The sequence below is a fragment of the Oncorhynchus gorbuscha genome, unplaced genomic scaffold, assembly GCF_021184085.1.
Source record: "Oncorhynchus gorbuscha isolate QuinsamMale2020 ecotype Even-year unplaced genomic scaffold, OgorEven_v1.0 Un_scaffold_7077, whole genome shotgun sequence".
In the NCBI taxonomy this organism is placed as follows: domain Eukaryota; kingdom Metazoa; phylum Chordata; class Actinopteri; order Salmoniformes; family Salmonidae; genus Oncorhynchus; species Oncorhynchus gorbuscha.
In genome coordinates, this window is record NW_025750541.1 from 1 (window position 1) to 12782 (window position 12782).

The window sequence follows — 12782 nt, forward strand, 5'->3', positions numbered from 1 at the left end:
TTGGCATTCTCTCTCAAACAGCTTCACCTTGAATGCTTTTCCAACAGTCTTGAAGGAGTTGCCACATATGCTGAGCAATTGTTGGCTGCTTTATCTTCACTCTGTGGTCCAACTCATCACAAACCATCTCAATTGGGTTGAGTTTGGGTGATTGTGGAGGCCAGGTCATCTGATGCAGCACTCCATCACTCTCCTTCTTGGTCAAATAGCCCTTATACAGAGGTGTGTTGGCTCATTGTCCTGTTGACAAACAAATTATAGTCCCACTAAGTGCAAACCAGATGGGATGGCGTATCGCTGCAGAATGCTGTGGTAGCCATGCTGGTTAAGTGTGCCTTGAATTCTAAATCACAGACAGTGTCACCAGCAATGCACCTCCACACCATCACACCTCCTCCTCTATGCTTCACGGTGGGAACTACACATGCAGAGATCATCCATTTACCTACTCTGCGTCTCATAAAGACACAGTTGGAACCAAATATAAGATTTGGACTCATCACACCAAAGGACAGATTTCCACCGGTCTAATGTCCATTGCTCATGTTTCTTGGCCTAAGCAAGTCTCTTCTTATTATTAGGTGTCCTTTTGTAGTGGTTTATTTGCAGCAATTCTGACCATGATGGCCTGATTCCACAGTCTCCTCTGAACAGTTGATGTTGGTCATGTCTCTGTTACTTGAACTCTGTGAAGCATTTATTTGGGCTGGTAACTCTAATGAACTTATCCTCTGCAGCAGAAGGAACTCTGGGTCTTCCTTTCCTGTGGCGGTTGTCATTTACGTGGCCATTTCTTTGGTGTAGATCGTTGGCTTTCCCTCTCTCCTCTCTCCTACACCCGAGTTCTGTTATCTCAGGCCATAAATTCATGGCAGAGACTCTCTCCCCCTGGTCATGCAGAGAGAGACCAGAGTGATCAAAGGATTTCACTTGGCTGAACTCCCTAAAGCCCCCAAACTAGGGGAATTCAATTATATGTCCACTAGTAAGAATGTGGAAGGGTCCGTGGGACACTCTTGCGACTAGCAATCCCGTATCCGGGAGCGTAATCATAGCCTCAAGCGCATTACCACGCAACTTTCCTATTCATGAAAATCGCAAATGAAATGAAATAAATATATTCAAACACAAGAAACTTAGCCTTTTGTTAACAACACTGTCATCTCAGATTTTCAAATATGCGTTACAGCCAACGCTAGACAAGCATTTGTGTAAGTTTATCATGGCATAATGCTATGCTAGGCTCTGCTGGCAGCAGGCATCATTTAAGGATACTAAATTCACACAGGACACCAGATAAGACAGGAGAATTACACAGATATAACAGACTGACCCTAGTCCCCCGGCACATAGACTATTGCAGCATAGATACAGTCAGACTGCCTCTGGCTGTATTGCAGCATAGATACAGTCAGACTGCCTCTGGCTGTATTGCAGCATAGATACAGTCAGACTGCCTCTGACTGTATTGTTGATGAATGTTCCCAGGGTGCCACCCTTGAAGAGATGAGACAGGCATTTCCTTTGCCAATGGGACCTCCTGGGGCTAAAGTAAGCACAATGTTCATACTCTGCATGGTTCTATCTATAATTGAATCTAATGGGCATAGTCAGCTGCAGCATCTACACCCAACAACTGCCTGGCAAGATGTGTATAATGTATATGTTGATTGATTGATTGACATTGGTGGGTTGATGGATGGATTGGTGGGTGGATTGGTGGATTGATAGATTGGTGGGTGGATGGATGGGTGTGTGGGTGGGCGGGTAGGTTGGTGGATGAATTGATGGGTGGGTGGATGGATGGGTGGATGGATGGATTGGTGGATGGATGGGTGGATGGTGGATTGGTGGATGGATGGGTGGATGGATGGATTGGTGGATGGATGGATGGATGGATGGATGGTAGGTTGGTGGATTGGTGGATGGATGAATGGTGGATGGATTGGTGGGTTTTTGGCTGGATGGTGTATTGATTGATTGATTACATGATCCTATATAGGACATGTGATTTATATGAGTTGATATGATCCAAAAGTTACTAGCAGGGCTTTAGACTTGTATGTAGAATGTGCTTGATATCATGCATTCTGAATGCATGTTTCCCTCTCTGCTCCTCTGTCTCTGTGTTTAGGGTCCACCAGGGATGAAGGTACATCACTTTACTTTATTGATGATTGAAGATATAACTGATGTGGAATTGTAATGTCTACTTTATATGTTCAGGGAGAGCAAGGAAGAGCGGTTGAAAGGAAGAAAGTAATGTGTTCTCAGTAAAAAAAAATAATGATTTATTCATGCTTATTCATGAAATGTATTATAAAGTGTTACCAAATATTGTTTGACACATCCAGTCAGTGAAATAAAATCAGTGAAGAATTTGAAAAGGACATTGTTTTGACCTGACATGCTCCTATTCCTCAGGGGTGACGCCTGGTCTTCCAGGGAAATCAGCTGACATGAAGGTACATTTACATTTAAGTCATTTAGCAGACGCTCTTATTCAGAGCGACTTACAAATTGGTGCATTCACCTTATGACATCCAGTGGAACAGCCCCTTTACAATAGTGCATCTAAATCTTTTAAGGGGGTGAGAAGGATTACTTTATCCTATCCTAAGTATTCCTTAAAGAGGTGGGGTTCCAGGTGTCTCCGGAAGGTGGTGATTGACTCCGCTGTCCTGGCGTCGTGAGGGAGTTTGTTCCACCATTGGGGCCAGAACAGCTAACAGTTTTGACTGGGCTGAGCGGAAACTGTACTTCCTCAGTGGTAGGGAGGCGAGCAGGCCAGAGGTGGATGAACCAGTGCCCTTGTTTGGGTGTAGGGCCTGATCAGAGCTCTGGAGGTACTGAGGTGCCGTTCCTCACAGCTCCGTAGAGGCAAGCACCATGGTCTTGTAGCGGATGCGAGCTTCAACTGAAGCCAGTGGAGAGAGCGGAGGGAGCGGGGTGACGTGAGAGAACTTTGGGAAGATTGAACACCAGACGGGCTGCAGCGTTCTGGATGAGTTGTAGGGGTTTAATGGCACAGGCAGGGAGCCCAGCCAACAGCGAGTTGCAGTAATCCAGACGGGAGATGACAAGTGCCTGGATTAGACCTGCGCCCGTTCCTGTGTGAGGCAGGTCGTACTCTGGATGTTGTAGAGCATGAACCTACAGGAACGGGCCACCGCCTTGATGTTAGTTGAGAACGACAGGGTGTTGTCCAGGATCACGCCAAGGTTCTTAGCGCTCTGGGAGGAGGACACAATGGAGTTGTCAACCGTGATGGTGAGATCATGGAACGGGCAGTCCTTCCCTCGGGAGGAAGAGCAGCTCTGTCTTGCCGAGGTTCAGCTTGAGGTGGTGATCCGTCATCCACACTGATATGTCTTCGCCAGACATGTAGAGATGCGATTCGCCACCTGGTCATCAGAAGGGGAAAGGAGAAGATTAATTATGTGTGTCGTCTGCATAGCAATGATAGGAGAGGCCATGTGAGGTTATGACAGAGCCAAGTGACTTGGTGTATAGCGAGAATAGGAGAGGGCCTAGAACAGAGCCCTGGGGGACACCAGTGGTGAGAGCGCGTGGTGAGGAGACAAATTCTCGCCACGCCACCTGGTAGGAGCGACCTGTCAGGTAGGACGCAATCCAAGCGTGGGCCGCGCCGGAGATGCCCAACTCGGAGAGGGTGGAGAGGAGGATCTGATGGTTCACAGTATCGAAGGCAGCCGATAGGTCTAGAAGGATGAGAACAGAGGAGAGAGAGTTAGCTTTAGCAGTGCGGAGCGCCTCCGTGATACAGAAAAGAGCAGTCTCAGTTGAATGACTAGTCTTGAAACCTGACTGATTTGGATCAAGAAGGTCATTCTGAGAGAGATAGCGGGAGAGCTGGCCAAGGTAGACATCTCAGAACTACATTAACGCCACATACATTTAATGGAAAACAACAAATCATGGAAAAAATGTTTTATTTTCTCCTTCCCAGAACATTGAAGTAATGTTTGAAGACTATGGCATAAGGGTAAGCTCTTGACTCCGAATCCCAAACAGTTTTGTAGTTCAAAGTTTTTCATTTCACTGCCCAAGGTGGCTGTCTCATTAAGAAAGACTCTGTTTCCCAGCTGCCCTTGCTGAAGGCACTGATTGACAGGCTGCTGCAGGACGGCATGGAGGAACTTCTGCAGGAGCTAACCACCTCTAGGAGAGTCAATGAGAAGGAGAAACACGGCTCCAACATTATCACTGACTACACAGTATGTACACAGTCCATGCATATCTCTTCAACCCAAATCACACCAGGGGACATACCTGGTCATTTAGTGGGTTATTCCTGGGAGAAGTTCAATAAGGAAAATTGGAATTGGAATGTCAATTCTCTTTCTGAATTGACTGAATTGCAATGTAATTTACCATAACCCTGGTGACAAGCCTAGTATCAGAACTTAGATAGTGCTGGACTCATGAGTGTGTTAGTGTTGGACTCATGAGTGTGTTAGTGTTGGACTCATGAGTGTGTTAGTGTTGGACTCATTAGTGTGTTAGTGTTGGACTCATGAGTGTGTTAGTGTTGGACTCATGAGTGTGTTAGTGTTGGACTCATGAGTGTGTTAGTGTTGGACTCATGAGTGTGTTAGTGCTGACCCATTAGTGTTAGTGTTGGACTCATGAGTGTGTTAGGTGTTGGACTCATGAGTGTGTTAGTGTTGGACTCATGAGTGTGTTAGTGTTGGACTCATGAGTGTGTTAGTGTTGGACTCATTAGTGTGTTAGTGCTGGACTCATGAGTGTGTTAGTGTTGGACCTATTAGTGTTAGTGTTGACTCATGAGTGTAAGTTAGTGTTGACCCATTAGTGTGTTAGTGCTGGACTCATGAGTGTGTTATGTTGACTCATGAGTGTGTTAGTGTTGACCCAAGGAGTGTGTTAGTGTTGGACTCATGAGTGTGTTAGTGTTGGACTCAGAGTGTGTTAGTGTTGGACTCATGAGTGTGTTAGTGTTGGACTCATGAGTGTGTTAGTGCTGGACTCGCCAGTGTGTGAGTGTTGACTCATTAGTGTGTTAGTGTTGGACTCATGAGTGTGTTAGTGTTGGACTCATGAGTGTGTTAGTGTTGGACTCATGTGTTAGTGTTGACCTTAATAGTGTTTAGGACTCATGAGTGTGTTAGTGTTGGACTCATGAGTGTGTTAGTGTTGGACTCATGAGTGTGTTAGTGTTGGACTCATGAGTGTGTTAGTGTTGGACTCATGAGTGTGTTAGTGCTGGACTCATGAGTGTGTTAGTGTTGGACTCATGAGTGTGTTAGTGTTGGACTCATGAGTGTGTAGTGTTGGACTCATGAGTGTGTTAGTGTTGGACTCATGAGTGTGTTAGTGTTGGACTCATGAGTGTGTTAGTGTTGGACTCATGAGTGTGTTAGTGCTGGACTCATGAGTGTGTTAGTGTTGGACTCATGAGTGTGTTAGTGTTGGACTCATGAGTGTATTAGTGCTGGACTCATTAGTGTGTTATGCTGGACTCATGAGTGTGTTAGTGTTGGACTCATGAGTGTGTTAGTGTTGGACTCGCGAGTGTGTTAGTGTTGGACTCATGAGTGTGTTAGTGCTGGACTCATGAGTGTAAGTTAGTGCTGGACTCATGAGTGTGTGTTTTGAACAGAGAACTGTAAAGTATGAGATCTCCAAGGAGCCTCTGACAGAGATGGACACCATAGAGGTGGCAGTTGACTCTGACCTAGACAGACAGCTACCAGAACCTAACTCTGTGAGTATCCACTCCAAACATGCTACATGACATAGGGACGCTTTCCCTCACACATATTAAGCCTAACCCTAACACAAATACTCAAATGAGTATTGTTTTTAGTCCACAACTAGTCTTTATCTGTATCCCAGAAATCAACCCATATTATAAAGCCCAGTCTATTTATGTATCCAACAGATACACTGTTGTACTACAACATGTAGTTATTCATCCAGGTCTCTATCTCATGAAGGATGCTTTGAATGAAACGGCGGAGGGCCCCACATTCTGGAACCTCACCCCTCTTAATGGTCTTAATGGCGTCCAAGACGTGGGGAGGATAGAGAGCACCTCTAAGGGGATAGAGGCACACTGACAGTGGACGAGGACTTCAGTGAAACTCCCTCGCCCAAGTTGCCTTTATCAAACTCAACATTTAACAACACAACGTCTGAAGAGGTAAGGAAGGGGTACCTCTTCTACTCAAACCCCACAGCCAAACACTGGCTGTCAAATTAACTTTTAAAAGTGAACTATGAATAGTACAAGGTGTGTGTGTGTGTGTGTGTGTGTGTGTGTGTGTGTGTGTGTGTGTGTGTGTGTGTGTGTGTGTGTGTGTGTGTGTGTGTGTGTGTGTGTGTGTGTGTGTGTGTGTGTGTGTGTGTGTGTGTGTGTGTGTGTGTGTGTGTGTGTGTGTGTGTGTTTTAGAGGGTCTCTGAGGTACCAGGGGCAATATTAGAAACTGTTCTCCTCAATGAGGAAGACTCCTTGAAGAAAAAAGAAGAGTCGAGAACGGAAGGTGATGTCACTACAAATCGATCTTTTTGTTTTACATCTGATATACACAACCTTGTTGGGTTCAAATCCCATTTCAAAATTTGAGAAAAATGTGTAATTTGGACATAAATTATGCAATTAGATGTAAGTTGTTCACAACCTATTTGTATTCATGACTATACAAGCAAATGTTATATTTAAATAGGTCTAAATAGATACTGTAAAAGAAAACATGTAAACTTTCCCTTTAACATTTTCTTAAATGTACAAAATGTTTTAGCGATAATTTTCTCCCCATGAATCAGCTCCATGACACAGATATAAATATCTTTGACCATAACTACCACAGCATGTTAGATGTGTATTTCCTATAAAGCATTACAACTTTTAACTGTGAAATTCTGAACCAGGGCAAGGGACAGAAAGGACGACATAAGAGGCAAAGACAACGCCTGGTAAACGCCCAAACTAAAGATGTAGTCAAAATAACCATATAAATGCCCAAACTAAACATGTCTAACATTTACGTTGTCACCGTCTGTTGCTAAGCATGTCACCCTCACCTGTTTTAACCTCAACTCCTTCAAATGACAGTGAGAAAAGAATTACTATCATTTCTTTCTAAGCAAACATAACATTTATCAAATTCTAAACCTAAATTAAAAACTAAACTTATTAAACTGTACTTGCTGTGCCTAACTTGACCAATAAAAGGTATTAAATCATCATAACAGACATTTTAAAATGACTAAAAGCATGAATTTTTTTCTCCTAACTTGCTTTTTTGTTTTGTCCTTATTGTTTTGGACTTGTAAGTCATGTCCTGTACTCTCTCTTTGCTGCTTTGGGTCAAATACATGTTTATGATAGACATGTTTATCTCCTCTTGATCCCATTTACACATGGGACTCACCTTTTTCTCTCCTCTCTGAAGACGAGTACAGAGGAGGAAGAGGAAGCGGTGGAGGAGGAATTATACGATGGGGATGAGTACAGTTATGAATATGAGGTGAGTAACTGTCAAGTGAGATGTAAATGAACATTCCTAAGGATTTGATTGGTACATACTATTAGTCCTAAACTACAGTATTAAGTCTGTGGGTGGACACCCAATGACGCCACCTTTCCTAGTAGACCTCAGGGATCAGGGTTGGAATGACACATTTACCTCACGGGCAGCCCATTATCCACACCAATACTTTGAGTCTTATAGCAGTGCCCTGATTGTGTTATGGTAGTGATCAGCATAGTGTGGTAACCCTCCTAATTCAAACTCTACAAACTCAAATGATTACTGAGTTAAAAGAAGGTACCTGAAACTGAATTACTCTGATGCAATACATGAATTAATGACTCACTCAACAGTAATGCTGTCATTATTTTGTGACGTTTGTAAAAGTGTTTTAGAGTGGAATGTTTTTCATAGTTATTGTTAATTTTTGTTGAAGGATTCCACAGATGATCCCTTACTGTCAATGGAAAAGCAAGGGAGTTTGAAGTCTCAACAGAAAGCACACTACATGGAATGAGCAAAGAGGTGAACACTTTTCCTTTGCCACTGTATCTCTAGATATAGAAAAATGATAGTAAAGACAACGGATGGTAAAACATGTCATTTTGACCTTTGAACCAGGAAATGTACATACGGCATTCTATCCAGTAGTGGTCATTACTGATTATATGTCAATGTTTCTTAGAGTGGCCTGACAACTTTGGGTCCATATCCATCCCAGTCACCGGGAGACAGTGAAAAGGTATGAAACTGGAGCTCTTTTCCTGAGATACTTTGTAAAGTGCAAACTGTGTCAAGCAGAGCCAGCACCATGGACAGCTCTGAGTTGAGTGGTAGAAGACTATGTGACGTGTGTGTTTGCTGTATTGTATATTGTTCTTGAAACATACTACACTTTGTTCCAAAGCAGGGGGAATTCATCACCCCTATCCTTCCCAGCACAACGGAAGAAACAGAGAATGTAAGTCTGTGACTGACTGCAAGATTCTACCTGACGCTTTACTAACCATGATCCTGAAGGATATGAGGTGTAAATGGACACAACTAGACTTCTATTCATCTTTACTAACCATGATCCTGAAGGATATGAGGTGTACATGGACACAACTAGACTTCTATTCATCTTTACTAACCATGATCCTGAGGGATATGAGGTGTAAATGGACACAACTAGCCTTCTATTTGTCTTTACTAACCATCCTGAGGGATATGAGGTGTAAATGGACACAACTAGCCTTCTATTCATCTTTACTAACCATGATCCTGAGGGATATGAGGTATAAATGGACACAACTAGACTTCTATTCATCTTTACTAACCATGATCCTGAAGGATATGAGGTGTAAATGGACACAACTAGACTTCTAGTCGTCTTTACTAACCTTGATCCTGAGGGATATGAGGTGTAAATGGACACAACTAGACTTCTAGTCGTCTTTACTAACCTTGATCCTGAGGGATATGAGGTGTAAATGGACACAACTAGACTTCTAGTCGTCTTTACTAACCTTGATCCTGAGGGATATGAGGTGTAAATGGACACAACTAGACTTCTAGTCGTCTTTACTAACCTTGATCCTGAGGGATATGAGGTGTAAATGGACACAACTAGCCTTCTATTTGTCTTTACTAACCATGATCCTGAGGGATATGGGGTGTAAATGGACACAACTAGCCTTCTATTCGTCTTTACTAATGGTGTTGCAGTTCATGTATGCCTCCGTTGGACTGTGGGTGTATGAATGTGATGCAAAGTGCTTTGATCCAATGATTATCATTGGCATTCCAATACAAAGGTTGTAGGTAATTGATAGCATTTATATGTTCTAACTTATCTTCTGTATGTGTTTCTTGGTTGATTAGAATTTCCCAAAAGAAAGCCCTGCCCAGTGTTCAATAACATGAATACATAGTCAGATTGTGTCGTAATAATGATTGGCCAACCATCGTAGTGATCTGAGCACTTGGCATCACTGTGTACGTTGAGATCTTTCGTCTGCCTATCAACTGTGAACATTTCACCAGTGCAAAATGTACCACAATTCCAATTTTAAACATGAATTATTAGGCCTGCGTGAAAAACAAATATTTAAAGTCTTAAATAAACAAAATATATATTTGACTTAAAGATTTAACACAAAGGGGCCAACTTACAATGGAAGACTTACATACTGTATTCTGGCATGCATTGGTGCATGACCTCTGAACTTTGCCTGAATGGTAATGTCAAGAGATGCAACCAAAATGAACTTTTCCAATAACATTTGTAGCTCACTGGGCAGCCCGTTATCCACACCAATACTTTGAGTCTTATAGCAGTGCCCTGATTGTGTTATGGTAGTGATCAGCATAGTGTGGTAACCCTTCTAATTCAAACTCTACAAACTCAAATGATTACTGAGTTAAAAGAAGGTACCTGAAACTCAATTACTCTGATGCAATACATGTATTAATGAATCCATCACACACATTCATGAGGAGGGTGTGTTGTTGACCTTGCACGTGTACATCTCTAGAGACAAAATGAGGAAGTCATACAGTTGATTTGGGTCCCCACCCACTTCCCTGAAAATAATGAATTATTAGGAATTGAATAGTTTATCATTATATGCCAGTTATATACCTGTTATTAATTGTGGTTTGCGTATCGAACTCCGATGACTGTCTCACTCACCAGTAATGCTGTCATTATTTTGTGACGTTTGTAAAAGTGTTTTAGAGTGGAATGTTTTTCATAGTTATTGTTCATTTTGTTGAAGGATTCCACAGATGATCCCTTACTGTCAATGGAAAAGCAAGGGAGTTTGAAGTCACAACAGAAAGCACACTACATGGAATGAGCAAAGAGGTGAACACTTTTCCTTTGCCACTGTATCTCTAGATATAGAAAAATGATAGTAAAGACAACGGATGGTAAAACATGTCATTTTGACCTTTGAACCAGGAAATGTACATACAGCATTCTGTCCAGTAGTGGTCATTACTGATTATACAGTGGGCAAAAAAGTATTTAGTCAGCCACCAATTGTGCGAATTCTCCCACTTAAAAACATGAGAGAGGCCTGTAATTTTCATCATAGGTACACTTCAACTATGACAGACAAAATGAGAAAAAAATCCAGAAAATCATATTATAGGATTTTTAATGAATTTATTTGCAAATTATGGTGGAAAATAAGTATTTGGTCACCTACAAACAAGCAAGATTTCTGGCTCTCACAGACCTGTAACTTCTTATTTAAGAGGCTCCTCTGTCCTCCACTCGTTACCTGTATTAATGGCACCTGTTTGAACTTGTTATCAGTATAAATAATTTTCCTTCTAAAAAGACACTATTGTAAAGTGGCTGTTCCACTGGATGTCACCCAATTTGTAAATAAGAGTGTCAATGACTTAAATCACCTGTCCACAACCTCAAACAAACTCCAAACTCCATATGGCCAAGACCAAAGAGCTGTCAAGGACGCCAGAAACTAAATTGTAGACCTGCACCAGGCTGGGAAGACTGAATCTGCAATAGGTAAGCAGCTTGGTTTGAAGAAATCAACTGTGGGAGCAATTATTAGGAAATGGAAGACATACAAGACCACTGATAATCTCCCTCGATCTGGGGCTCCACGCAAGATCTCACCCCATGGGGTCAAAATGATCACAAGAACGTTGAGCAAAAATCCCAGAACCACACGGGGGGACCTAGTGAATGACCTGCAGAGAGCTGGGACCAAAGTAACAAAGCCTACCATCAGTAACACACTACGCCGCCAGGGACTCAAATCCTGCGGTGCCAGACGTGTCCCCCTGCTTAAGCCAGTACATGTCCAGGCCCATCTGAAGTTTGATAGAGAGCATTTGGATGACCCAGAAGAAGATTGGGAGAATGTCATATGGTCAGATGAAACCAAAATATAACTTTTTGGTAAAAACTCAACTCTTCGTGTTTGGAGGACAAAGAATGCTGAGTTGCATCCAAAGAACACCATACCTACTGTGAAGCATGGGGGTGGAAACATCATGCTTTGGGGCTGTTTTTCTGCAAAGGGACCAGGACGACTGATCCGTGTAAAGGAAAGAATGAATGGGGCCATGTATCGTGAGATTTTGAGTGAAAACCTCCTTCCATCAGCAAGGAATTGAAGATGAAACGTGGCTGGGTCTTTCAGCATGACAATGATCCCAAACACACCACCCGGGCAACGAAGGAGTGGCTTCGTAAGAAGCATTTCAAGGTCCCGGAGTGGCCTAGCCAGTCTCAGATCTCAACACCATAGAAAATCTTTGGAGAGAGTTGAAAGTCCGTGTTGCCCAGCAACAGCCCCAAAACATCACTGCTCTAGAGGAGATCTGCATGGAGGAATGGGACAAAATACCAGCAACAGTATGTGAAGACTTACAGACAATGGTTGACCTCTGTCATTGCCAACAAAGGGTATATAACAAAGTATTGAGATAAACTTTTGTTATTGACCAAATACTTATTTTCCACCATAATTTGGCAAATAAATTCATAAAAAATCCTACAATGTGATTTTCTGGATTTATTTTTCTCATTTTGTCTGTTAGTTGAAGTGAACCTATGATGAAAATTACAGGCCTCTCATCTTTTTAAGTGGGAGAACGTGCACAATTGGTGGCTGACTAAATACGTTTTTGCCCCACTGTATGTCCATGTTTCTTAGAGTGGCCTGACAACTTTGGGTCCATATCCATCCCAGTCACCGGGAGACAGTGAAAAGGTATGAAATTGGAGCTCTTTTCCTGAGATACTTTGTAAAGTGCGAACTGTGTCAAGCAGAGCCAGCACCATGGACAGCTCTGAGTTGAGTGGTAGAAGACTATGTGACGTGTGTGTTTGCTGTATTATATATTGTTCTTGAAACATACTACACTTTGTTCCAAAGCAGGGGGAATTCATCACCCCTATCCTTCCCAGCACAACGGAAGAAACAGAGAAGGTAAGTCTGTGACTGACTGCAAGATTCTACCTGACGCTTTACTAACCATGATCCTGAAGGATATGAGGTGTAAATGGACACAACTAGCCTTCTATTCATCTTTACTAACCATCCTGAGTGATATATGAGGTGTAAATGGACACAACTAGCCTTCTATTCGTCTTTACTAACCATGATCCTGAGGGATATGGGGTGTAAATGGACACAACTAGCCTTCTATTCATCTTTATTAACCATGATCCTGAGGGATATGAGGTGTAAATGGACACAACTAGACTTCTATTCATCTTTACTAACCATGATCCTGAGGGAT

General features: G+C 42.5%; 1 long non-coding RNA gene across 1 annotated transcript; it reads left to right on the forward strand.

The window, feature by feature from the left end:
- Positions 1-8008: 8008 nt before the first annotated feature.
- Positions 8009-10317, forward strand: LOC124029634. Its single transcript, XR_006837814.1, has 4 exons — positions 8009-8042; positions 8203-8259; positions 8425-8478; positions 10277-10317. It is a non-coding gene; the product is annotated as an uncharacterized LOC124029634 (long non-coding RNA).
- Positions 10318-12782: the final 2465 nt, after the last annotated feature.